General features: G+C 39.8%; 1 protein-coding gene across 3 annotated transcripts in view; it reads left to right on the top strand.

The window, feature by feature from the left end:
- LOC136871659 (high affinity cAMP-specific and IBMX-insensitive 3',5'-cyclic phosphodiesterase 8) overlaps positions 1–25,204 on the top strand; it is a 1,461,726-nt gene that overhangs the window by 326,291 nt on the left and 1,110,231 nt on the right. The gene's annotated exons all lie outside the window — the stretch shown is intronic.

The raw sequence follows: 25,204 nt of genomic DNA, 5'->3' as shown, positions 1-25,204 counted from the left end.
GATCTACTAATTGTTTTAAGTTCATAATCATTGTCCATCGTCGTCTTTTTGAATTCTAGTTAGTGGATTGATTTTGGAATCATTTTTAAATTTTAATATTGTAAGTTGTATCCGCTGATCATTTTACATTCATATTCATCCATTCATCATCACGTTTTGAATTCTGGTCAGTGAATGAGATATGGACTTTTAAATTGGCATTACATTTCGTCGATTATTGTTGTTGTTTAAAAGGACCTAACAGGTAGGTCATCGGTCTCTAATGGTAGGCCTACAAAATGTAATGGCACTTTAAACTTCATCCACTGACCAGAATTCAGAACTTGATAATGAAGAATGAATGCCAGCACGGCGGTATATAGCACAGTGATAAAGGGCACGGATGTTTATGCAGTAATAGGTTAGAATGCAAACTTCCTGAAGCGAGTAACAAGTATAGTCTACCTTCACAACGACTATGCTACGGGGTTTGCATAAGCAGTAGGGGTACTGCCCATCAAAACCCCTATAATTTATGTTACTCTTGCTACATTGTGGAAGAGCGGGTGGCCGACACTTCCTACTAACCAAATTAGTTTGCAATCTAAGCGGTTACTGCATAAAAATCCGGGCCCTAGAAACATCTGCTCTCAAGATGGAACTGAAGCTTCACCATTCTGGCGTAGGCAGTGGTAGTACTCCCATTTATAAGCTCGAAACGTGACTCTTACCGCTGAGACTGGGGAGTGACATCTAACCCATTTTGATGGTAGATGCTTCGTTGTAGCCATTTCCATTGTAGAGATATGGTTGGGGCGAGGAACTTTTTATGCATGTTGGGTTTTTTCCTTCGGTAAAATGCATCTCACTCTGGAGGTGATATCATTTTGTTGCCCGTACCAACATAAACGCCATCTGCTGGCATAAGAGTGAACTATATCCTACTGCATGCTTTGAAGTTGAAGCTGCCAAAGAGAATAAACAACCCATATCTGGTGCCAGTTTCAACTGTTAGAATGTCCCAAATTTCTCAATATTGCTGTGAAAGAGCGACAGAATAGGTATTTTATATATAGGTGATCTTCACGAATGGTGTACGAGTTATCGTTGTTTTAGTGAAAGTACAGGAATGGTCTAAATATCGCATGGGAAGATAAAAGCGAGTTATCTGGCAGGCCGGCGGAAGAGGATTGAAAAATTATCGAAGTGAGTTACGAATATAAAGAGTGGTCTGAGATAACGGGAATCGAGTATACGAGTGTTCGTGGATTGGTCATACTGATAAATAATTTGAAAATATCAATTCGATATATCGTGTTGTTGTCATTTGATCAGCTTCTGAAGTTAGCCAATCAAAGTGCTTCGCGGGCGAATTCAATTGGGCTTTACGAGGCGGTGTTGCTACATGTGCATGTGACTTAAAACATGCGTGAGAGCAAGCGCGGGAAGGAATCAGCTGATCGTTAGGGTGGAAGTTTAGCACGTGAGTTAGTTGAGTCACATGTGAATTCTTCGCTGTTGTGTTGCAATTTTTATCGTTGACCGCACATTTACTCAGATATATATCAAATGAGTCGTCATCGACTGCATTATTAAGTGGAAAGTCCTTAATTAGTGAAGAAAGTGTGAGCGTGTACTCATGTGAGGCTATAGGTTGATAAGATCGCTCCTCAGTGTTTAAATTTTGTAGGTTATTTGTGTAATGTTCTATCTGTAGTGTAACATTAATTGAGTTAGTGCATTCAGTGTTTTATTATCAACCCCCATGTGTATATAATTAAAGGATATCAGTAAGAAAATTAATCATGCCTAAGAGTTGCTATGTGCCTGGCTCCAAAGCCAGTTGTAAACCAGGAGAGCACCCTACACTCCAGTATTTGTGTTTCCTTCTGATTCTTCTGGGGAGAATTTAATAGTTAATAAGAACACAGTTGTGTGTATCAAGCACTTTCTTGAAGACCAAATCCTGGGGGGAAATAAGAATGTCTCGTCCAGATGGTGACTTAAAATGTCTTATCATGTCATAAACATGAGTAACATTAGGTATATTTGTACGTAATCAGACCTACGGATTATTTGAATTCGGTGTATTTGAATATTTTAGTCCAATTTATGCATTTTTGAGATGTATTGTGGAATAAGACTGCTGAGATTTTTCCTATCAAACTTCATATCATAGGCAATGGTTCAGGATATTTCCATGAAAATTGAATATGAAAATAATTGTATAGGCGTTATTTGCTGTTAAAAATCTACATTTTTAATAATATCTTAATTTCATGAGATTGAAAGTACCCACCGTAAATGTTTTGTTTTTGCTGGAGGTTAGCTTACTCCTAATCTCTCTTGTAGGTACTGAATTGGTACTGCGTTTGTAGTATATTGCATTGGTAATTGCTTGCATGTTTTCTATCAGTGTGTATGATGTAAATGTTTCGGTTGACTAGAAAATGTATAGAAATCGCAAGAAGGTATCTCAATATGTTACCCTGTGCTCACGGAAACGAACGGATATGCGCGATAAATAGAACGTTACGGGGAAGGATATGCATTGTATGTCAGAATTAACAAATATTTATGAATAGTTTTAGGTTTTATAAGACGTTAACAGTTTCTTAAGTAATTTAAACGAGTGTGTTATACAAGCAGAGCGGATCCGTATCGCCTTCAAGTCCCACCCAAAGCGTGACGTAATCAGAGCTACAGTACGGCCTGGACATCACGAAGGCAGTGGCCATGCTGAGAAATCCGCATCAAACACAAACATACCGTTGGTTTCAGCCATTCTCACCGCCGTACACTTGCTATGGCGCCATCGTGTCAGCTCAGAGGTCCGTGTTTAAATCCCTTCCCAGGCGAAGATGTTTTCTCCGCCTGCCGTAAGCCACGTACACATTTCGATTCGCCCGCGAAGCGATCTGATTGGCCAAGTTCAGCAGCTGATAAAATGACAACGACGCGAGATATCGAATTATATTTTTCAGATTATTTATCAGTATGACCAACCCTCTAACGTTCGTATACCCGGTTCACGTTGTGTATCTGAAGGGAAACAGCTAATGTTATCTTCAAAGAAATCTTATAAGGCGTATCACCGTAAAGTCAAAATTGCTCGCGTAATCTGATCTATATAAATAAAACCGTAACGAGCGCGTGTCTGTGCATTGATTATTTTGACGAAATGTTCTTTTAGTTATCCGTTCCAGGGTGTAATAATAACCATCTACATATTTTTTAAAAATCTTTGATGTCTGTCTGAGTTCATATAACTGAAAAACTACAGGATATATTTCAGCCAAACTTCGTATTTAGTATCCACCTCTCCTTGGATAAGTTTTAGGTCATTGTTATTTCTAAATCCCTGATGGGACTGGGGGTTTATGGGAAGATCGAGACAATGATTTTACTCTCCCATAAAATATACACAACCAAACGTAATGAAAACTTTACCAGCCTGAATGGAAATCTGCTTCTAATTTTTTCCCCTCATATTCACCTTTTCGATAGGAGGATTAATATGGGAGATATAATTAACGCACGGTTTTACAATCTAAGTTCCAGCGGACTTATTGTTAGCCCAAAAGCAGATGAGCGTACAGCAGATTCCTGATAATTGGAAAACTACTGAAAATGTTTTAACTACATTTCATATTTAGTATACACTTATCCAAATATAGGTTTTACAGCCCATACCATTCTAAATTCCGGAATTGACTGGGGATATATAGGAAGACCGAAACAGTGATTTTCACTCTCCCACAAACTATACATGACCTTCCTTAATGGAAATCTGTCATCTTTAATAGAAATATATTTCTATTTTTCTTCATATACACTTTAGATAGGAGGATTAATAAGGGACATATCAATAACGTAATATTTTAAATAATAATAATAATAATAATATAATAATAATAATAATAATAATAATAATAATAATAATAATAATAATAATAATATATTTTGCTTTACGTGCCACTAACTACTGTAGTTATACGGTTTTCGGAGACGCCGAGATGCTTGAATTTGAGATGCTTCCCGCAGGAGTTCTTTACGTCCCAGTAAATGTACTGACACGAGACTGATGTATTTCAGCACCTTTAAATATAGCCAGACTGAGCCAGGATCGAACCTGCCAACGTGGAATCAGAAGGCCAGCGTCTGAACCGTCTGAGCACAAACGCGGCATAATAGCAAGAATCGAAACAGTGATTTTACTCTCATACAAAATATACATGACCAAACTTCATGAAGATCTACTAGCCTTAACGGGAATGTATTTGTAAAACATTTTTCTCATGTACATCTTTTCAAAATCCCGGAATTGGCTGGCGTTCTTAGGAATACCGAAACATTGATTTTACTCCGACACAAAACGTACATGACCTACCTTAATAACGGAAGCAGATTTCTTATCGATAATAAATACAATCGTAAAGACCGTGTGTCTGTGCATTGATTATTTTGACGAAAGTTTCTTTAGTTAATCGTTTCAAGTGTAATAATGACCAATTACATACAAGGGTTGGCGCAAAAATCATTGCAACTATTTTTTTTCCTAGCAGATATGTGAGCAGATCACAAACTGCTATTTGTCGCTTGGAAGCTGTACCACGCTGTGCCACGGCCGAGGGCTAGCTAGAGCGATGCATCAAGTCGGCCGTGGCTATGCAGGCATAGTGTGTACTCAGAACAACAGATGACTCTGTGGTTGCTGGTAGTAGCCTAGAGAGCGCTGTGAAATCAGTAATTGTGTGGCGAGCATCGTGCTAGGTGGAAGTAACGCGTGTTGGTCAGCGCGCATACATCAAAATAGCTGTTCTCCGAGGTAGAAATGCGTGAGAATATCACAGCGAATTGGTGGAAGTCCTTGGGAATAATGCCCTCCGATAGCGCACAGTAACATGGTGGGTAGGAATGTTTCACCAAGGACGTGTGGCAACCGGTGATCAGCAACGCTCGGAACGACCTGTCAGTGTGCGGACCGACGTGATACGGGCTGTCATCGAGCAGCTCCTGGAGGAAGACAGACGATGAACGCTACTGGACTTAGAGAGGGCAACTGGCATCGAGAAACGCACCATCCACAGGATATTGCGGACAGAGCTGTAAGGGTGCTAAATAGCATCGCGGTGGGGTACCTCATACACGAAGGACGAAAGTGCAACGGTGGATGCGATATACAACATGCTCCAACCACCTAGCACGCTGGTAACAGGACGGCGACCTCTTCCTATCACTAATAATCGCCATTGATGAATTTTGGGCCAGGGCATACGAACTGGAACTCAAACGTCTTTCCGCGGAGTGGCGACATCCCGTATTACCAAGGCGACAGAAACTTTGTTAGAATCCTTCCCCCGTGAAATTGGTGGTGAACGTCGCGTATGGCGTCAGGGGTGTCATTGTGTACCACTTCGTTCCACATGGCAGAATAGTGAGTGCAGAGTACTACAGGGACTTCCTGGTGCGACAGGTACAACGTGGCGTTGGAGAGAAACGTCCCGACCTGTGGACAGTGCAATCATACTACACGACAACGCAAACCCGCTAAAGCAGAGTGTGTGTGGCGGTAACTCCGACGCTGGAGGTGGGAATAATTGGAGCACCCGCCGTACTCTCCTGATCTTTCGCCTTGTGACTTTCATCTCATGCGAAAGGTAAAGGAAACAGGGCTTTTGCGACACGACAGGACATTGCCAATGCTGTGAGGACAACAAATGACCCGTTTCACACATGGTGCGGTAAATGGTGACAGAGATGGTATTCATTCCCTCCCACATCGTTGATAGCGTGTGGTGAATATCACAGGGGACTACTTTGAGGGCCTTTAAACTCTGTTTTGTCTTGTAAACTGTATGTGTGCAGTGCTGTAATATAGGAGGTGTGCTTGGTTGTAATTATTTTGCACCATGAAACTTGTTTGTCCTGTACACCACCGTAATAAATATGTGAGGCACAATGTTCGCGTGTTCTTCAACGTCCACACATGTAGTTCCCAAATCGTCCTTTCATCAGTATATGTCTCATTTTCCAACTGGGCTGGTATCTACAAGAAAGAAAATGGTTGCAATAACGTTTGCCCCAACCCTCGTATTTTTATATCTGTCTGTCGGTTTGTCCGTTTGTTTGTTTACTTGTCTGTTTGAGTTATTATAACTGAGAACCTACTGGATATATTTTAATCGAACTTCGTATTTAGAATCTAGAGATCCTTGGTTAGGTTTAGGGTCGTATTATTTCTAAATCCCTGAATGGACTGCGGGTTTATAGGAAGGTCGAAACAGTGATTTTACTCTCTCACAAAATATATATGACCAACCTGAGTGGAAATCTTAAAGGGAATCTATTTCTCAATCTTTTTCTCATTTGCACTTTCGATAGGAGTATTAATAAGGGACATATCATTAACGGAATATTTTATAGTCTAATTCATAGAGGACATGGCCAATATTCCAGTGTAAAGAATTGGTACAGATTAATGCTAGTTCTACAATAAGTCGGAATATTGGGATATTTACACACAGAAAGTGAGTATCTAATCTACCTAGCACACCGCGCCACACACAATTTGGAAAAGGAGAGGAACAATGATTTCTTTAACCTCATGAAAGCAAATTTGTGGAATACATTCAGCACGCACTTTGTAGATGACAGTATTTGAATATGGAAGAACCGTCTAGGACAGGGCCTCTCAAACGCCCAAAATCTCACGCGTGCAGAGCGAGGCGCAAGAGCTCCGTGCACTGTGCATCGGTGCCGCTCGGTGCCACTCGGTATGGCTCGGATAAACGCTTCGTCTCTGGGCTACTCGGCTATGCTCGGCTCTACTCGGCTATACTCGGCTCAACTCAGCCAGGATTTGGAGCGCTACGGCGCAAGTGGGGGAGAGGGAGACAGGCGGAGCGAGCGAGACAGGCGTGGGGAAAGAGAGAGACAGCGCTATTGCTCCAAATCAAGGAGTGGGGGTCTGCACTCTGGTCAACCAAGCCAAGTCGTCTTTTGCACCGTGCACAGTGCATGCACCACGCGCATGCACCCTGAGAGGCCCTGGTCTAGGAAGTTAGTGGAAAATTAAAAGAAAGCCTTTTTTCCTTAAACCACATACATACCACAGGGAGGGGGAGAGAGAGAGAGAGAGAGAGAGAGAGAGAGAGAGAGAGAGAGAGAGAGAGAGAGAGAGACCAGGGGGGAAAGCTACAGATGAATGATATACGTAACATATCTGCGGAATTCACTGGTGTGTTACCACCGTGAACAACAAGCTAACGTTTGAAACTTGCCCGACGGCCTGCTCAGACTATAAACTGCTGGAAACTTACGCAAACAACTTTTCTATGTTGCCTTCGCTTCTACATCTCGTGTTTTGCTGGTACGCATCTGATGGTCCAATTAATGTACGTCATAATTACATGGTAAACGCTAGCCAAATCATTGGTCGAACAAGTTCCTACAATACTGTATCTTAATCAGAGAGAGAAGGTATTCAAATAATCTTGTCTGAAATAAAGTAAATTGTGAGAGCTATATTGAAGGGAAGCATTCTTTCCGGAACCCTATACTATCAACCACTCCATTGGCCTACATAGCGCGTCTGAAGATGCTTTGCTATTTCCTTTAGATGACTGAATTTAATACCCATCTTTCTCAGTTCTTGATGGCCGGAGATTAAGAAAATGTATAAAAGACATGCCAAAATGGCAATGCAATGCTAGTAACATAAAATTAATGCAGCTAATTGTTAGTTCCTTTCTTCCATGGTTTATGTGAACTTCATGTAGCTGCTGGATGCCGTTAGTTATCGGTTGGCGTCACTGTTATTTAACTACTGTTTAAATATGTTTTTGCATATTCACTTCCTGTACTTTTCGTGTCGAAGATGAGGGTAGTGTCTAAGCAAGGCGAGGTGAAGGTCTGAACTTGAGTCGACAGCTAAAAGTTTTGTATAATTTGTTTTAATGTCGTGGTTCTGGAAACATTCTGACTTCGTGAAGTACGTCAACATTTGTCAGTTTTCAGTCACAAAACCTTCAATATTATTTTATTTAGGTTATATTTTAATTTTTCTGGTCTTTTATCGTAGATCATGCCCAGACGAATCACATTACACGTCACACGTCCGTGCGTGACGTCTAAACATCAAGCTACACAGCACGATCAGTTTCATCTGTAAATCTAGGTTAACGGTTGGCTACAGTTGGGCCAACGAGAGTTGAAGTCTGACATTTGAACGGCGAGAGCAGTAACTACGAAGTACGCTGCGTTGTCATAGTTACCTCCATCTGCGGCATATCGCCCTTTCATACAGGCTGAATGTTGTATCAACTACGAGTATGTTGGCCTAATCAATGCAATAACCTTTGATCCGTTCCTAAGCTCGTGCTAATAATTCCGGCATTTATGATTGAACAGGTCATTGCCGATAAGTATGAGATTTCATATTCACTAAACTGACAATAACGTCAACAAATACACATGTTAAATAGAGGATAAAACTATACAACTAGCCACTAATTTACTTACAAAAAAATAAACTAACAACGAATATAATATTCAGGAAACAAACACTTAAATTATTACATAAACCAGCAACAATTATCACAGCTAACACAGCATTACCCTGAATAATATCACAAAAGCGGCTGAGAGCAAGCCAACCCACGTGGTGATAGCTTCCTTTAATGTGGAATCTCTGTTATCGTTGCCATAGCAACGGATCATTTTCGAGCAGAGTTAGTCAACTGTTTATCGCCGATGGCGCTAAAAGTCAGACTTCAACTCTCGTGGGCCCAACTATAGCTAGAGCGACGCATCAAGTCGGCCGTGCTTGGTTCTACGTAGTTCTTCAATTCGCCGGTATTATCGCTCGTAGTCTCCGTATAGTCTTGTAGGTGCATTAACTGCGTGCCTTGAGTGACCACCGGCCACGCATTTTAAGTTATTTTGTAAATGTCGTGCACGGGACGTCTTTTGTCCCGCAATTGTTTCGTTGCCTATCTGAAAGAATTTTTATGTTACTGTCATTGGTGCGAATTTTCACAATAATCAGCTGTCCTGCTATCTAGTATGATCTTTGAAAGTGCAAAGAAGCAGGTTAAAGCATCTTTGGAGATACGTTCCGGACGTACTTTCCGACTTCCGAGTTTCCGTTATTCCGTGGCATGGCGTGTGTGGCCATCCTGTAGCACGAAGCGCATCAACACGTGTTGTATTAACTGGTGTTTTTATTTAGTTTTTGTAATTTTTCAAATGGATTCGGCGACAGTCAGTGATGACTGTACTTCTGCTTTATCGCAAAAAAAAAAAAATAATGAAAGCCATCATTTAAAACCGAGAAGACAAAAGGGAAAAATAAACGCGTGTGTGCATATAATGCAAAGTGGGAAACCTACTAGCCATACTTATCTCCTGATCCAAATAACGTCCACAAGGCGTTTTGTAGACTTTTGCGAATTTGGTCCAAAAAAAGAGGGAAACTGGCAACACAATGCTTTTGAAAATTTTACAATTGTTTTGTCGTTATAAATTACAGTTAAACATGTAGCTGTCCCCCAAAATTGTGGATTCCCCTCCTTTTTTGACTGCCTTGTCCCTTATTCCTTCCTTCATCCTATGCATGCCTCCTAATGCTGTCGACAATGTTTCTGCGGATCTGGTATATCTTTGTGTTCCCTTTTACTATACTTATTATTATTCACTTTAGCGAAATTGTAATATGATAGAAACATGCACATGTTTCTCAGCATGAGTAATATCAACAGAGATGCACTGGGCATTGACGACAAGCTGACTATCAAACTACTTTGTATTATATTCAAGGGATTGTAAGCTGTTTATAGAATACCGATTTCATTCTATTTCACGTATTCACTAACTCGAGAACATATGGCAAAATTGGCATCATATGCCATGGAAACAGTCGAATAATATGATTTTCAAGTTCCTCGAATAGTAACCGATAATTAACAGGTTAATATTTCAATATTTGGAACATTATGTGGAAGACGTGGTACTTTGAGGCATGAAATAATACATCCTTTTGAAAATGAAAGGTCGCAATGAAGTGAGCATTTACACGTTGGGCGCCAATCTTTTCTTTTTTAATTTTGCTCTGCGGGCCGATACTTTTACGTTGTACAAGTGGACAACCGTGTCCGCCGTGGCCTAGCAGGTAATCCAAATATAGTAACCGGTGTTCCCTGTGGCACTCAACGTGTTAAAAGGAAGTCCGGGCAAGTCCGGCGCAGTGCACATGCGCGAACTCAATTTACGTCGGAAGATCTATGCGTTTATCGCATCATCAGAGCCATTAAGAATAAAGAATTGCAGTCTATAGCACCAACAGTTCTCATGTTCAGACATGACGTTAACACGAGCGTTTCAGTCTGCATTCGAACACTATGTTTTATAATATATGATGGTTATGGATGTTTAATAGGAAAGTTACCAGGTAAAATATTGTATGTAACAGAAGATTAAAGGGCCACCGAAATTTAACTGAAGCGGGCCTCGCCATTTGGATGGCTGTTCTTCAAACCCTGACGGTCAGTCGTGTGTAGTAAAACGTTGGGTTATCCGAATACAAGTAGTTGATCGCTTGTTAGCTCTTCTCTATTGGCTGAAGGTGCGAAAATGTAGAACAAAGGCAAAATCGGAGGTTTTGGATTCCCGATACTAAGTTATCTAAAAATGTAAATAATGATTTATTTTGCATCGTTCCAATAGTTGTTCCGCCATGAAGATGTATTCAAAGTGTATTTTCGAATGAGCAGTGTGAAATTTCAACAGCTACTTCAAAAATGTTGCTATATAACTTACATTTGTTACATAAAAAGCGTACTTTTCATCTAAATGAATAAGGTTTTTGCAGTCCATCTTAACACTCCCGAGTTCAAACGTCTCTCAGGAATGTGAATATCCGCAGAGAAAACAAACATGGTACCGCATGGTTTTACCGTGATTGCGAAAACACCCGAATACTTTACGGACTTTACCGAAGTTAAATTCCCGTGGAAGAAATATTCTCGCCAAGCAAGCGTCTCTTTTCTGCGAGCGGGCCTTTAAGGGTTTTGCATGTGAACACTCCATCTGATATTGAATATTTTTGCCTTTCATATGTCTATAGTACCTTAAAGAGATTTTCACCTTATTAGACTGAACCACACAAACATTTGCCGGCAAACAAATGTTAAATTTCAAGCATTCTCGAAACGTGAGGATATTTTTAAACTATGGATAGGTGGTGGCCGAATAAATGATAGGCCTACTTAGAATCCTATCACCTGCACAATATGTTCATCTTAATTCAAACAAGAGGATTTAGAATGAAAGCCATCTTCGATAGTCAATTTTTGTGTGGCTCAGTATAAATACCGAAGATTTTTTTAAGTACGGAAAATTGTTTTTGCAGATGATTGCTAACAGAACTAAAATGACCTATGCCACCGTAGCTCAACTGAGAGAACATCAGATGTCGAATCTAAAGGTTATGGGTTCACTTCCCTCCGATGTCCAGTTGATCATTATTTTCAGCCGTTGGAACCGTCCAGTATAATTCCACTTCCCTTGCTAGATATCAGCACATTCGGAAAGTCGAAATGTGCATGCATGCCGCCTAGATGGGCCCACATAAGATGATCTCCACGTCGGCAACTGAGGCCATACAATAATAATCACGACATTTTATTGAAAATGCTCTCTGGCTTTGGAATTACTTCCCCAATGCTGACAGTGATTTCACCTCTCCTTAGCGACAGAAAATAGTATGTAGCGTATCGCAATTGTAATTCAGACATTTTTTCTGTATATTGTGGTGCTCTACAGGGTTCAAACCTGGGTCCGTTGCTGTTTAACCTTTATATGAACGACCTCCAATCTAAGGTTAAGTTTTCAAATTGTCTTTTATATGCGGATGATGTAAAGTTTTATATAGAAATAAAATGTGATTGAGATATAGACGAACTACCAAGCGACTTAAATCAATTATACAGTATGAATGGAGAATATAATAATAATAATAATAATAATAATAATAATAATAATAATAATAATAATGTATAGGCCTATTGCTAAGCTGCTGTACACCTATATGAGCATCTGAAATTAAGTTGTTGTTAAAGAGAGAGAATCTGGTATCCGTGCTTTCAATAGGAGCATGCAACTCACGCGAGGAGAGGAGAGATAAGGAGCTTCTTTGTATTTTGTTGGCAAGTATGCGGTGTTGAGCTGTATTTCGTAACGTCACTTCAAAGGCAATTCGTTTCTAATACTGCTGCCAAAACAAGAAATGATCTATACAATAGAAATGTGTATTTATTAACAATATATGGATGCTAATTAAGAATCACGTCAATAATACGCGGCATTTATATCTTCTTCTTGTAAAGGCTGCAACCATATCCTACGGTCCACTGCTACCCTCTTCATATCGGCGTACGAATCAGAACCTAATTCATCGTTGATTTTCTTCGTCGTCCCCACGTTTACTTCTCCAGAACTTTGCCTTGAATAATTAACTGGAGAAGAATGTCGTGCGCGAGTCTGAGGCCAATGAACTTCATTTTCGTCTTCTTGATTGTAATTTTGTCTGTGAACTTAATATTTTTCTCTCACGCTTTGTTTTTATTTCGAATATCTATATGCAGAGTGGTCGGAAATAACGTGAGCTAAGTACATGAGCGTCAGGATGTTGGTCATACTGACAAGTAATTAGAAAAAAATTACGTCGATATCTCGCGTCGGGATCATTTCATCAGCTGATGATGTTAGCCTATCAGATGGCTTCGCAGGCGAATTCAAATGGGCTTTACGTAGCGGTGTTGCTAAATCTACACGTGACTTGGTCGGGCTTAAGAACAATGCCGAGAAATGAGCATCAAACACTAACACACCGTGGGTTTCAGCCAATCCCACCGTAGCGTGCTTGCTATGGGGAAAGCCTATCAGCAAGGATGTCCTTGTTCAAGTCCCTCCCCTGGAGAAGTTTAGTTCTTCTATTGGCGCTCTCAAGCCGGTCATAAGCAGATTTACCAACACCGCCTCGCAAAGTCCACCTAAAGTCGCCCGCGAAGCGATCTGATTGGCTAACTTCAGTAGCTGATAAAATGACAACGGCGCGAGATATCTAATAATCTTTATCCAATTATTCATCAGTATGACCAACCCTCTAACGCTTATTTATCGGGTTCACGATCACCCTGTATACAAAATCCCTAATTCTGTCTGTCATTCACAGCGATGTTGAGAAAACGAGAAAATTTCAATGGATGAAATTGTTATCAAGTACGGATTGTTTTGATTCCCTTGGAATGCCGTATAAAACCCGGAAAGTGTATTCATCAGATATATTATTAGTCCATTTAGAATCTTCAGTTACTTAATAGACAGTAATTTCGACTGTCGAAGACTTATGTACTAGTGGTATATGAAAGGAAAATCTAGATTCATTTCTTCAACGTGTTAGTGAAAATGAAAACCTACAACCTGTTTTCCAGTCTTAGACCGGGTCAGGAATGTTCTGAATGAAACATATATAGGCTAGTATTACAGTGGGGTCGCCACTCCCAAGGTGATTATTAATCACTGATAGATGCAATGAAATGATAATGGAGTGTGTTGCTGGAATGAAAGACGACAGTGAAAACCGGAGTACCCGGAGAAAAACCTGTCCCCGCCTCCGCTTTTTCCAGCACAAATCTCACATGGAGTGACCGGGATATGAACCACGGTATCCAGCGGTGAGAGGCCGACGCGCTGCCGTCTGAGCCACGGAGGCTCCCCAGCGTGTTAGTGTGACGTTAAAATACTAAAAGTGTAAAAACAGTAGAGACTCGCTTATCCGACGTCAACAGGCCGGCGGGACGTCGGATTAGCGGGAATGTCGGTTAATCGGGAAAGAGAAAATGTTATACGTGCATACTTACAAGTACCTTATTACTGATACAGTTGATAATTACATTCACTGTACTATACAGTGACAAATTTGAGCATAAAAATATGTTGATATAAAATTAAATTTGTTTAAAAAATTTGTAATAGAGTTTTGTTTGCCTGTGTATTAGTTTGTCATCATTTTCATCAACTACGTTTTCTTCCTCTTCTCTTTCTAGAGTACGGTCTGGGCTAGCTATAAGAGGTGCGGGGACGGAAGGAATCTACGTTTCGTGTCAATTTTCGTGTGGCTGGGGTGAGTGGCTCAGACGATTGAGGCGCTGGCCTTATGGCCCCAACTTGGCAGGTTCGATCCTGGCTCAGTCCGGTGGTATTTGAAGGTGCTCAAATACACCAGCCTCGTGTCGGTAGACTTACTGTCACGTAAAAGAACTCCTGCGTGACCAAGTTCCGGCACCTCGGCGTCTCCGAAAACTGAAAAAAGTATTTAGTGGGACGTAAATGCAATAGAATTATTATTATAATTTTCGTGTGAAATGTTCGTCGAAATATTTGTACGAACGTATCGGATAAGACAGAATGTCGGGACTCTACAGTCGAGACCGTTTATTGCGAGATCGCTTTTAACGACGTACTGGATATAACGGGGAAATCTAACGGTCCCATCCAAATCAATATATATAAAATTGGATGTTGGTATATTTGACGTTAATAGACTCAAAAACTACTGGACCGATTTCGCTGAAATTTTCACAATTTTTTCTTATTTCACCTGAAAGGGATTATGAATTGTTTGAACAAAATCAGTAACGTAGTTTTATTATTATGAGTAATTTTATGTAATTTTATTAAATTGCAAAGCCGCACCAACATTGGATCGACTTGATGGACAGATTGTCGCCAGGCGACAGCAGCTTACGTTATACCATGATAGTCCGCTAAATGAAATGGCGTATGATTTTTAGTGCCGGGAGTGCCCGAGGACATGTTCGGCTCGCCACGTGCAGGTCTTGTGATTTAACGCCCGTAGGCGACCTGCACGTCGTGTTGAGGATAATATTTGCTGTATATAGGAGGATGAAAACACGCTGCATTGACTTACAAAGTACCTTTCTTGATAGGAGGTGCATTCTTATGCCTATTATTTTGAAATAGCAATCCATCATGCCATGATCGATATGTACTTTCATGTCAGAGTACCAACATTGATAGGTCTGCCCATTTTGAAGAATGTAGCTGTGTATTAGACGTGTACAATATTTAAGAAACTTTTAAAAATATAGAATATCAACAATGGAATGACAAGAGTTATCACCCCCCTCCTAACGAAGAGCAACTGGGGGTTCCCAACGAGCAAAGGCGAGTCTATGTAATCCATAGGTCTATAGGTGGGTATATAGGTATATATGTATTGCATCTTCTCCTATTCCACTCGAGCGATTTCAACCAAACTTCGTACAATTATGACTTAGTATCAGGGAAAAAACCTCGTGGGGGAAAGACACCACAAGCACCCTTAACCTATTTGATCCCATTGTTCCCAAATGGGAACATGATTTCTTATTCTTGTCAGGAAACAATAAGCTAAGTTAAGGCTGTTCTATTGTTATTCGCGCCTAGTGTTGAATTCCTTTTGAGAGATTCAACTCTGTTCCTGGTTTTATACAGTACCGACATCTGTCATTTTGTTGTTGTATCTTCATCCTGCAGCCGAATATCTTCAGACTTCGTTATTGCTTACGTTTGAAGTAAGATATAATATTTTGTTTTCAATATCAGTGACAAATATATGTTTTTGAATCTCTGGAATTTACAATATACTCAAACAAATATTAAGAACACGATGGATGGGGGGATGGTAAAGGATTAATTTTTGTTGTTCCCAAATGGGAACAATGGGACCTTGCATATAATGTATTTCCTATAAGACACAAAAACATTTCCACTCATAACCTAAACATTTATCAAATTTGACTATATTTATTAGTTAGATTAGTGAGAAATTCAAATGCGTTATCAATGCTCATTTTCTGTGGATTAATAATCAGTAAAACTTCTATGACTTTTCCTTACATATAACCGTTTAGATATAACATTCGCTTCACTTCACGTTGTTCATATAAGTTCATTTCTCTCCTACTTTCGATGTATTTCAAGTAATTCCTCAAACCTGAAGAGATTTTGGAAGAATTAGAAAATGATAATCTGCACGGTGAAGTAGATATTGTTATAATGCCCCCTGAAGGAGGAGATGGGAACTTGACAGATGATGAAGCTGGTGACGATGACGTAACATGCACCGATGAGCAAGATCTGCCAGTAGAAGTGTGTGGATAGGTGGAACTACGCCATGCTACTAAAGATTATGCCGATGATGGTGGTGAATCGTATTCTAAGAGGACTAAGTCTGAAAAAAATCCACGCATTTCCAGTAAAACGGCAAGTAGTAAAGGCAAGAGGGAAAGAATTACACCGCAATGGAAAAAGTCGGAAGAATATACAGCCAATCTACAAGAAACTCCTATTGACAGTTTGGAACAAAGTCATCCTCACCTTGTAGGACTGGAGCCGTTTTCCCTATTCCGTTATTTTTTCAATAATCGTATTTTGGACATGTTTGTAAAGGTAATGAAAAGATACGCAGATCAAAAAATGACTCTAATTTTTACCGCGATGAAATAGATGTGCTAAATTTTTTTTGGAATAATATTTATGTCAGGGTATCATTCCTTATCATGAGAAAATCTGTATTGTTCAAAAGCAGATGATGTTTCTGTCCCACTTGTTTCAAAGCAAATGAGTCATAACAAATGTCAGGCGATGAAAAGAAACAGTCATGTTGCCAACCTGACACCTGGAGACAAATTGGCAAAAGTGAGACCTCTCATTCAGGCAGTGAATGAATCTTTACAACAGTTCGGGATTTTTGAAAGAGAATTGAGCGCGGATGAACAAATGGTACCTTACTATGAACGCCATAGTTGTAAAATTTTCCTGCGTGGTAAACCGATCAGTTTCGGATTCAATCTTTGGATGTTATGTTCTGCTCGTGGATATCCATTCAACATTGATCCATATTGTGGTAGAGACATCAATAATCAGAAACCTGGTATTCCTTTCGGCACTCAAGTGGTGAAATATATGTTGAGCTGTGAACTCAACCCGTCATGTCATATTGTGTTCATGAATAACTTTTTCACGTCATATGATCTCCTGGCTGAATTACGCCATCTTGGATTCAGGCCTGCGGGAACAGTGCGCGAGCTGAGACTCAAGAACAGCTCTCTGCAGAATATACGACTTTAGAACTGATGGAAATGTCCTCGCAGCAAAGTGGAAAGACAATAAGGTTGTTTGTGGTGCAACAAATTTTGACAAAGTGCATCCTACCCAGCAGGTGAAACAGTATAGCCAAAGTCAGAAAAAGCATATACAAGCTACCCAGCCTCTTTTGATAAAACCTTACAACAAGTATATGGGAAGAGTGGATTTGCTTGACTGTTTCACTTCGCAGTATAGGCCGGTAATAACGTCAAAAAAATGGTATTGGCCTATACTTATGAACTGCACCAGTATGCCGAGACTTGCTGCTTGGCGGGTCCACACACTACGCTCTACAGAGTCAAAGCTCGACCACCTTGCTTTCACCAGAATGCTAGTCACTGATATGTTTACATCCACTCCACCATCTCCCAGAACTGAACCTTCAGGATCACTTTCTTTTGTACAGAGAACCGATGTAGCACACCATCTCGTACCAGCAAAGAAACAAGGAAGATGCCGTTCTGCAAAAAAACGCCCGTCTAATGTGTTCAACTTGCAGTGCACAGATTCCAGTCCTGTTGCACCTTCACTCCTCACTATTGTTCCACAGTGCAAGATAAGAAGACTCGGGACTGAATAGTGAAATAACTGAATATAGGTATTGTGTGGGACCATTGTTCCCAAATGGGAACGTACATTTTTGAAGATATTCGTATATGTAATTTACTTTTAAATGTGTTTTGCAGTCTAAAATGATGCCAATAAAAGAAAAATAAAGATAAATTGTAAAAACAAATTTGTAATCGAAAATAGTGTTGAAATCATACTTTTCGGGGTCGCTTTGATAAATAGTGACACTCCGGATTTTAAAGTCCAATTTCAGTCCCCTTCGGGGCGGGAGCGAGGGGGATTGAGAAATAATAATAATAATAATAATAATAATAATAATAATAATAATAGAAAATAGAGCCGAATTCATCATTTCAGGGTGGCTGAGATGAGTAGTGATATTCCGGAATTTGTTAAGTCCAAGTTCATCACCCTTTGGGGTGGTAGGGACGAGGGGGGAATGATATATAAAAATAATCGGAAATAGTGTCGAATCCATAGTTTAAGGGGTCACTGAGATGAATAGTGACACTCCAGAATTTTTGTAAGTCCAAGTTCATCACCCTTTGGGGTGGGGGTGGGGGCGATGGGTAATGAGATATAAAAATAATCGGTAATAGTGCCCAATCCACAATTTCCGCGGTCGCTGAAATTTATAGTGATGCTCCGAATTTTTAAAGTCAAAGTTCATCACCCTTTGAGGTGAGGGACGAGGGGAGAGTGAGATATAAAAATAATCGGAAATAGTATCGAATCCATAGTTTTCGGGGTCGCTGAGATGAATAGTGACACTCCGGATTTTTCAAAGTTCATATTCAGCACCCTAAGTGGGGGGGACGAGGCGGGAGTGAGATATAATAATTATAGTAATAGAAAATATAAGTCGAATCCATAGTTTTCGGGGTCGCTGAGATGAATAGTGGCACTCCGGAATTTTTTAAATTCAAAGTTCAGCACCCTTTGGGGTGGGGGGCGAGGGGTAATGAGATATAAAATTAATCGGATATAGTGACGAATCTATAGTGTTCGGCGTCGCTGAGATGTATAGTGACACTCCGGATTTTGAAATGTCCATGTTCAGCATTAAGAGATAAGAATTTCGTAGTGTTCCCTATTGAAGTGAGTTCAGCGACCTTGGGGGGGGGGGGGTTGAGTGAGACATAAAATTAATCGAAACTAGTGTCGAATCCATACATTTCGGGATGGCTGAAATGAATAGTGACACTCCGGATGTCGTTTAAGTCCAAGTTGAGCCCCAGTAAGCAGGGTTGTGAGAAGGGGTGAAGAAAAGAATGCAAATGACCGAGATTTTGGGTGTTTGTATGCATGTTCCAGCATAGGTGTCAACTAAACTTGGTACAATACTAAATTTATTTAATAAATCAAACTATCTGTAAAAAATACTGCAGGGGCAAGACACCCCTAGAAGCCCTAGGGATGGGGGCGAAATATAATTAAAACTAAAAACGACCGATATTAGTGTTGAATCCATAGTTTTCTGGACTACGGGAGAGCTTTCAGCCAAACTTGGTACTTTTATGACTGACTATCGTGAGACAAACTGCGAGGAGGTATGGTAGACCTAGCACGCTAGGGGTGGGGTGGGAAGGGCTGAGATGTAAAAATAATCGAAAATAGTGTGGAGTAGTAGTGAGACGAAAATTGATACTCCGGGCGTCGTTCTGTGTATGTTTCTTCCAACATAGCCCTCATACAAAATTGGTACACATATGACTTACTATCTGAAAAAATACTATTGGGTAAAACACCAGTACCACTCCTCGTGGAGGTGGTAAAATATAAAGATAGACAAAAATGACTGATATTAATGTTTACGAGTTCATTGAGTTGAACTGTGACACTCTGGATGGATAAGTCATACTTCACCGCAATGGGTATGGAGGTTGTGAAGGGGTGAAAATGAATGTAAAAATGTAAAAACTGTCAAAAATTTTAAAAAATATAGAAAATAACCGATATTAATGTCGAATTCATTGTTGTGACTCCCTGAATATCGTTTAAGTCGACGTTCAGCCTCCATTGGGACGGTGCACTGAAAGGAGTTTTGTAGTGTATAGTATAAAATGACCGAGATTAGTGTTGAATCCACTGCGTTTGGGGTCTCAAGGCTGATTGGTGAGAGTCTCAATGACAGTTGAAATCTTATAGATCATATCTATACCGTGACTGATAAACACATGAAGTTATCACCTATTATCTTTTTGAAAGGATCAAATACTTCCCAATCAATTTGAGCTTCCACAAGGACAAAATTTTATCCAAAAATGAAATCATTTAAAACTTGAAATCAAACACATCTAAATAACTCTAAAACTAAATAATAGATGGTAAAAATCCATATCCCAGAAAGGAATTCTATAAAAATTCACTTTAACTTAACTAACTGGTGATACTAATCTTAAAAGTAAACATCCTAAACCAACCGGGCTACGCCGGGTAGTCAGCTAGTATAGTATAGAGTTCAATTCGGAAAATATATTTTTTCGAGAGGAGAGGTGAAAAGAAAAGATAGGATAAGGTAATAAAGGAGGAGTATTAGTAGATAAGAGAAGATTAACAGAACTAGACGTTAAAAGAAAATGGGAAAGGATAGGATAGGGAAATAAAGGAGGGGTAGTTTAGAGTGGGTTAGGAGGATGGATAGGAACGTGGGTAGGAACTGTGTAAGGCATGGGAAATTGAATTCGTGTTTAGAAATTTAGCATTTTTGAGAAGAAGGATTAGGAAGTCGAAAAGAATATTGGGTTTTTCAGATATGTCGTTTAAATTGAAATTAGGGTTGGAGTATTGATCAAGGTGAATAAAACGATTTTCAGTAGTGTTTAGAAGGGGGCGTTTGTTAATGATTTTAAGTATTTTTATGTCCTTTTCAATATTGGTGAAATTATGTTTGGAGTCTCGTATGTGTTGTCCTATAACAGAGAATCTGTTGTATTTAATGGCGTTGATATGTTCGGAGTATCTGATATTAAAGTTGCGTCCAGTTTGACTGATGTACGAGGAGCTGCAGTTGTTACATTTGAATCTGTATACTCCAGATTTATATTTATTTTGTGATTTAGAGTTGTGTAATATATCAAAAGGCACCCTGGTCGCCAACCCACGCTCTAAGTTAATAGTCCTGGGGCTTTTATGTTCTAAGCTTCACACAAATTGTGAAAGTTTGTGATGGAGAGTTAAAAGAGGTTAACTGTTATATTAATGTGAGATGTAGCTCGTGGGGGAAGATTTTATATAGCAATGTAAGGTAGTATTTAGAATTTATGGGACATGCATGTGGACTCTCGGGTGGATGAAAGCCTCGATACGGCCTGTATATCACGAAGGAAGTTATCTGAATAACTGGAAATGATATTACGGTTCAGTTTTTGGAAGCTTGACATGTCGATTTGTTTCTAAGGAAACGTATAACCTCATTATTGTGACAAAAACGTATTAATATATGAGAAAGTGGCAGCTTCTCATACATGCGACACATAGCAGTCACTGATCATTGAGCGTGATGCACCATCTCCAGGACTGAGGTAGAAACATTACTACAGTATTTGATATCCTTAAAGGAAAAAGTGTCCAGAACAGAATGCGAGGGCAGAAGTTTCACAGCCCAATTCAACAATCCTCCGGAAGGAAACAATATAATATACGAGAGAAACTGAGTTCTATTTTCTTACGACCCTATTCCTTAGTGTAATATACCTATAATTTTAAGTTCTGGTAGGAAATAATGGAATTGGGAGAAGCCTTCATTCTGCTCCATAATCGCAACACATTCGGTGCACAGTCAACAATAAGACACGACAGAAACATACTATTGTTGAACAGGTCGCTTACTGTGCAGTCCGCATTCATTTCATATAAGAAGGATAAGAAAAGTTGTCGCTATTCCCCGTTCACCCAGCACGCGTCCGTAAGGATTCCGGGGGCGATCAAGCGTGCTGACTCTGGATGGTTGCCACGGGTGATGGCGGGGAGGGGCCATCACTACGGGGAAGCCTGCTGCGATCGCAGTTGGTACTACCCCACTGTACTTGTTAATATCGTCGGGGTGACAGTCGAACTCGACACGAGGTACTGCTCCTCAGAACAGGGGTTTTCTCTGTTTGGGGATTCAGTCCCGAGTGTCGGAAACGACTGAAACTTCGGAGATATTAACAAATACGTGGGATGAGGTGCGCGTCCGAAAGGATTCCGGGGGCGACAAAGCGCATCGACTTACTGGATGGTCGCCACGGGTGATGGCGGGGAGGAGCCATCACCTCTGCGAAAGCTTCCTGCGTTAGGTCAAGGAGGCATGGTGGAGAAGTTCTACCCACTATCTGACAAGAAAGAAGAAACGTGCGGTGAGTCGACAAAATGACGCATGTTCAGTTGATGTGAAGAGTTTCAATTGTAAATTGTTGGTATCAATGGATGGTAATAAAATCTATGTATGGATAATTTTGTATATCCCTATGATATTCGCTAAATAAAATTTATCATCACTGTTCTTAACTGCAGTATTTTTTAATATTCAATCAAATAAAGAAGGCTAAATGTATTTACACTGATGGTTTATTGAAAAGCTCACAACTATAGTGTTAACGGGAGATTTAAGATAAGATAATACACACACCTCCCATAATTTCTGAAATCATAGAGCCGGTAGATGGTACTGATTACTTTAATTTTCGATACATGCAGTTTACAAAAATGATTATAGTATAATTGAAAAAACATGCACTAAAAGCACAAACAAAGAATAACCTGTCCGGAAATATGATGAATAAAAATTTAATACAAGTATTTGTGAGTAATTGAGAAGTTGATCACAAAAAAAAAATGGCCTGAAAAGTGTGTTATAAATATTATTGTAAGATATTGAACTTCTCGGACATGCTATCGAGAAAACATGGCACCCGCCCCAAAGACGTCAGCACAGTAGTTATCCTGACCCTCCATGTGTCCGACTCCTGAAATGAATATTAATATTGACTCTCGAAAGAAAAACAAAAAATTGTGCAGACTAATAGAACTATTACGATAAAATTATTATATGCTATATCTATAATCTACGTACCTAACTGCTCTACTCTTCAACGGAGTGTATACATATAAATGAATGTTTGTTTGTATGTCACAAATGGACTCAAAACCTACTAGACCGAAATGTCACAATGTTTTCTTATTGCTCTTGGGAGGGTTTAGGAATTCATTTGAACGAAATCCGATGGGTAGTATTTTTGTAATGAGTAATTTTATGTAATTAATTTAATTGCAAACCCGCAACAAGATCGGATCGACTTGATCGACAGACTGTCGCTAGGCGACAACAGTTTATGCTAAATGAAATGAAATGGCGTATGGCTTTTTGTGCCGGGAGTGTCCGAAGACACATTTGGCTCGCCAGGTGCAGGTCTTATGATTTGGCTCCCGTAGGCGACCTGCGCGTCGTGATGAGGATGCAGTGATGATGACGACAACACATACACCCAGCTCCAGTGCCAGCGAAATTAACCAATGATGGTTAAGATTCTCGACCCTGCCGGGTATCGAACCCGGGACCCCTGTGATCAAATGGCTAATCATTTAAGCCATGGAGCCGGACAGTTTATGCTATATCGTGATAGTCCGGTGAGAAATGCTGTACATAGGAAGATGGGAACACGCCACCAAGCTTTATAAAGTACATTTCATGCTAGGAGGATCATAACCGTGCCTGTTATTTGGAAATAGCAACCCAATATGCGGCGATGGAGATGTACTGTACTTTCATGTCATAAGACCAACTTTAATAGGTCTGCCCAGTTTGAAGAATATAGCTGCGTATTAGATGTGAAAAAGTGAGGGTAATTATGGCCTATCTCAAAACTGAAGGTCACAGGCGTGAAAATTGGTGCTTGGAATCTCCGTTAAAAAAGGAAAGATGTATTCTTTTGTTTTAGGAAAATCCACTTAAGGGGGTGCGTGAAAAGAACTGAGAAAGAAGTTGAATTCTTTTTATGAGGATACGTATATCTCAAAAAATGAAGATGTTATAGACGTGAAAATTGGTACTGGAATATCCTTTGAAAATAAAGACACACACATATTCTTTTTCTCGGAAGATCCACTTAAGGGATGGGAGGAGGAGTGTGAAGAAAATGAAGACTGGGTTGAATTACTTTTATGGGGAAACTTATAAAACTGATGCTACAGACATGGAAATTGTTATTTGGAATTTCCTAAAAGAATGTATTATTTTTCGACTTGACAGTGGGCTTTTTCTCACATGGACAGTTCCATGTCACAAGATCGAATGCCACACGCGGTTTTCAAAAAGTTACTGGGGTAAATGAACCTCACTTTTCCGGTAAGTTTTTGTGCCTTAGGAAGTTTCAGAAAATCTCTTAGTGTAGTAGCGAGGAATGATTACTTTTATCAAAATACGAAATCCACGCGAGCAAAGCCGCGGATAACAGCTAGTCCTATATAAACACTGTATTTAAAAACTCGCTTAGTACGACGTCGCTTATAACGACATATCGTATAAACCGACGTATTTCCATCACATTTTCGGAGAATACTGATCTATAAATACAGTACATATTTCACTTAAGTTTTTTTGAAGAATTGATTTAATTCTGTTAATTAACCATGTAAGTGTGCAGCCTAAAACATGCAGATATTACATTTTGAGCAACTAAACAAAAGAATATGTTTGTGCCACTATCAGCTATAACGACCGTCTATTAACGTTCCCTTCGATGTCGGTATAACTGATTTCGACTTTAATTACATATACGTAACATTTATCGCGAGAATTTGCAAATGAGATTAGTGCGATTTTATATTCAAAATAAATAAATAAATAAATAAATAAATAAATAAATAAATAAATAAATAAATATTCTCATATTTATTTATTTATTAATATGATTTATTTATTTCCTCTATGAAACGTATCCAGTCGATCTTCTATAACGTGCAACGTTGTTCTTATTGCAAACGTTTTTCTAATAAGGAATAAAATCACCGGGCGAGTTGGCCGTGCGCGTAGAGGCGCGCGGCTATGATTTTGCATCCGGAAGATAGTAGGTTCGAATCCCGTTATCGGCAGCCCTGAAGATGGTTTTCCGTGGTTTCCCATTTTCACACCAGGCAAATGCTGGGGCTGTACCTTAATTAAGGCCACGGCCGCTTCCTTCCAACTCCTAGGCCTTTCCTATCCCATCGTCGTCATAAGACCGATCTGTGTCGGTGCGACGTAAAGCCCCTAGCAAAAAGAAAAAAAAAAGGAATAAAATCTGAAATATGACGAAATTCACCATATAATTATAACAGTTGGTACGCACCATTCACAAGAAAGAATAAGATGGCTTTGCCTGCGTTTCATTTTGCATTGCTAACACGATCGCGGACACCCGATGCAGCGATATGAGAAATCAAGAAGTATTTGTCTCTTTCGCCATGCTGTCCATGCTAT

Source organism: Anabrus simplex, chromosome 4 (genome assembly GCF_040414725.1).
Source record: "Anabrus simplex isolate iqAnaSimp1 chromosome 4, ASM4041472v1, whole genome shotgun sequence".
Taxonomy (NCBI): Eukaryota; Metazoa; Arthropoda; class Insecta; order Orthoptera; family Tettigoniidae; genus Anabrus; species Anabrus simplex.
This window is presented reverse-complemented; position numbering and strand designations above follow the sequence as displayed.